At 37.9% G+C, this 4,035-nt stretch overlaps 1 non-coding gene across 1 annotated transcript; it reads right to left on the reverse strand.

Annotated features, from left to right (window-relative positions):
- Positions 1 to 2,826: 2,826 nt before the first annotated feature.
- On the reverse strand, positions 2,827 to 2,947 carry LOC149543152 (U6atac minor spliceosomal RNA). Its single transcript, XR_016355821.1, has one exon. It is a non-coding gene; the product is annotated as a U6atac minor spliceosomal RNA (small nuclear RNA).
- Between the last annotated feature and the right edge of the window lie 1,088 nt (positions 2,948 to 4,035).

Consider the following 4,035-nt stretch of genomic DNA (forward strand, 5'->3'; position numbering starts at 1 on the left):
GGCAGTGTTACGATCACCTTCCTGGAGCCAATCAACTCTAGCCTTTTGCTTCCAAAAAATTTCCTCTCGAAGTTCCCATTCTTCTAGAGCTCTAGAAGCAAGGGATTCAGCCTTGCCAAGAGCCTCTGAGAAACCTCGATCTCTAATCTCCTTTGTGATGACATCAAGATCTTCTTGAGCAAGCCTTTTCATAAAGTGAAGGTTCCCAAAGCAATCCCTATTCGATATCTTGAACTGCCTTTTAACATATTGAAGCCTTTTAGAAAATGAGAACATTGCAGTACCATATGCAGGAGCACCATCTTTCCACCAACAGAAAACACAATCATGAAGAGAGGAGTCCCGAAGCCACATCAACTGGAACTTAAAAGGAGGATGCTTCGGAACATAAGCCCCTATAGCAAAAAATTTGATTGGCCAATGATCTGAACCCCTCCAATCAAGGATTTCTGAAGAGATAGTAAGGGTGCCACTAACCTAGAAGCAAGAAACAAGAAATCTATTCAGACGTTCTGAGATAGCAGCAACACCAGTCCTGCGATTATTCCCAAGTATAGAGACCATTAGAAGGCTTAACATCAGAGAGATGCAAAAGAGATATCTGTTGCCGAAGAAGAGCAGAAGAAGGCCCCAATCTAGCCAAACCCCCATGCTTCTCCTCCAGACTTAAAACTGAATTGAAGTCCCCTGCTAACACCCAAGGATGATAAGGATGACAATTTCTAACATATTGAATATGTTCCCAAAGTTCCTCCTTTCCCACAAGATCAACAGGTGCATACACATTAGTAACCGTGATTACCTCTCCTGAGTCTAGAGCAGAAGCTACCATAGAGAGAGCTGAGCGAGAAGACATCCAACCAAGAGGAGAAATTTTTTGAGGATCCCAAAATATAGCTAAACCACCCGCACTGCCTGTTGCCCCAACACACTGGCATTGGCCACGAGAACAAATACTAGAGGCATGTTGGACCATAGACTCCACAGAGAGCTTAGTCTCTTGGATACAAAAAACATCAGGGCTATGATCAACCACCAAGTTATGAATAGCCTTTTGTCTAGGGATGCTATTCAACCCCCTTACATTCCATGAGAGAATAATCATCATTGGGTAGAATTGGAAAAATGAGAATCCAAAGGTTTCACTGAACCAGACTCAATCAATATATCGCCTGTGAGTTTAATCTTCTCTTGGTCTGTTTTGCGCCCACTCCTTAGAGGAGTAGAAGAAGCCCGCTTAAAGGGTCGAGACATCAACCCCAAGGGGAGAGGAGAACCCTTGCCCTTACCTGATGGTAGCACATCCTTAACCAAGTCAGCTAAAACAACATCATTATCCTCCAACACTGCAGGAGTCACCAGAGCCTCTGTCACAGGAGCTACAGGGCCCTCACAGTTCTGATATACTACAACTTGGGATGCCCCACAAGCATCATTAGGAACAGATCTCTCATCTGGGAAAACTGGATCAGAAGAGATAGGAGGAGGAATACCCTCCTCTAGAACCATACTATCCAGCACCTCAAAGCGGTTAAAACCTGAATCAGATAATCTTTCTTTCAAAGGCCTCTTTTGACCACCGCCCTTAGCACGAGGGCGAACAGGGGTAAATCCATCCTTATCCTGCATTTGAGCCTTACCCTTACCTGTAGCATCTTGCAGATTCATCCCCTTGGTAGTATTAGCCATTTGAGATTGTCATTTCCCTGTAGTATCTGCCAAACCACCAGTATTGCCAGCTGCAGAACCATTCACTCTTTTGAAACTTGAGTTACGAGGGCACTGACGCAGTAAATGACCATACTCATGACAAATCCGGCAACGGAAAGGGAGAGATTCATAATCTAACTGCTGCACCCAAGAAAAATCCCCCATACAAATTTCCAAAGAATCTAGTATGTGCAATATATGCTATTGTTTGTTGAAACTAATATTTATATTTTAATAAACTTATTTACATCGAGAAGAGATGCATCAATAAGGAGACCTTGTATCATAATTGCCAAAATGCTGAAGTGACAATCTTCAATCTTATCTTATCAAACATAGTTTTTGTAATTGACTAGCTTCTGTAAAACTAGACTTTTGACTCATTTACTTGTAAATATAACTTCATTTCAAAATTCTGTAAAAATATAAATCTAAGCCAAAATACTAACCCTTGCCTAAAATGCACTTATAATTTTATAATTTAAACACTAATAAATATAAATAAATGTTGAATGTATTGATTTGAATGTATCATTACCAAGCTCTTCAGTTACAGTTATTCAAAATCATTCGAATATATATAAAATTTGATTTAACATAACTTTTAAAGATATAGTGTTTTCCTTTATATGTTGTCAGTGTTCCTCATTTTAAAAAATCACAATGCTTGTTTTTCGGATTGTTCATAGATTTTTGAAATTTTTTGAAGTGCTTTTTAATTCTATTGTACGCAGTTACAGTTGGTCTTGTCCAATGCAGGCAGCTGGAAGGCTTTGAATAACATGCCACTGAGATGTATACGTGGCTTGCCTAATGCTTTTACAGTTTGCATGCAACACACTTGTGTTACCTTGGCGTAGGCATGGTGGGCATATCTTGCAGTGCGGAATCATTTTGTGCGGGCATTTTCTCAAAAGCCATCTGTGCATCGTATATGTGTGAGAAGGGAATTCAAGAAAGCTATTTTGGTTTCAATTCTTTATTTGATATGTGTATACATTTTCAAATTAATCGAATCTAACTGTGTATTCAAAACAAAGCTTTTGGATTTGAAAAATCAGAGAATGATCCAGAAGATTCGACGGGTGAAGTTGTCACTGTATAAAGGAGTAGAAGAAAAAATTTGGGTAAGATCCGTCAGCGACGGATAGCCTTAACCGTATGTGAAGGAAAGTCCGAAGACTGTTCCCGTCCTTATCAAGGGAGATGCCAACCGTCTCTCCTTTTCTACGAACACATATAACAGTTGTCGTTCTTCGAACTAATAAAGCTTGTAATATTTATTTTTCTTTCAATGTGGGATAAAAATGAGCTATAATTTCACATAACAATTAATGCTGCGGAAAAATGCAAAACTAGTTGATGCGATTTCCAGAACAGGGAAAGAGGCGGCCGGATTGAAGGGACACAATAAGCTAGTCCTGTTGCAGTGGAGCAATCCGTCTGCTCTGTGATCTGCCGTGGAGCTTCAGACCCGCCTCCCCTCCGACATGGAGATGCTCGTCATTTCGCTGTTCGGAAACAGAGTTTGGGGAAATATGACCAGCAAGCACCTGCTGCCTCCAGTTGTGCAGACGCTAACAAAGATTTTTACCAAAGTTCACTACAATATATACTGGACCTGAGCATTTACAATAGCTATCTATAAAGCTTTATATAGGAGAAAAAGTTGAAATCCAGTCTGCGCGTGTGAATGACAGTAATGGGGGATTGGAGAAGAAGTTAAACGTGCCTCATGTTAGTCATTTCTGCTAATTATTGAGCAAATTGGCCATGGAAAAGATTGTTTATGTGCACGAAAACAATTCTATATTTTGACCTCCACACTATAATATTAAACTGCTATTTATATTTTGAAAACTAAAAAATGTAAAATATATGAGTTTTTTATTGAATTTGTTTGATGTGGAATCTAAAACACAATGTTGGGAAGTTGCTTAGGGATTTACATTAAATTCATATTCTATTACAAGAAAAGGTTATGGATTCAGAATGTATTCTAGTTGTTCATTTATATTTTGACTTTAGTTAAGGTTGATTCAATAAGATATAAATAAGTAAATATAATTAATTTAGAATATAATTGCAAATGTTGAATTGGTGTATATGTTTTTGTAATTAAATAAGAATGATGATGATGAAATTAAGTTGAATCCAAAAAAGAATAATGTTCAATGGATGAGATTCTCAAATTTGTTTGATGTGAAATCTAAAAATAATACATCTTTGTTAAGAAGTTTTGGGATTTATATTATATCTATATTCTATTTGAAAAAAAGATTTTAGATTCAGAATAAATTTTTAGAGGTGGATTTATCCTTAGTT

Source organism: Cupressus sempervirens, chromosome 8 (assembly GCF_028749045.1).
Source record: "Cupressus sempervirens isolate cs-2001-9-10 chromosome 8, ASM2874904v1, whole genome shotgun sequence".
NCBI lineage: Eukaryota > Viridiplantae > Streptophyta > Pinopsida > Cupressales > Cupressaceae > Cupressus > Cupressus sempervirens.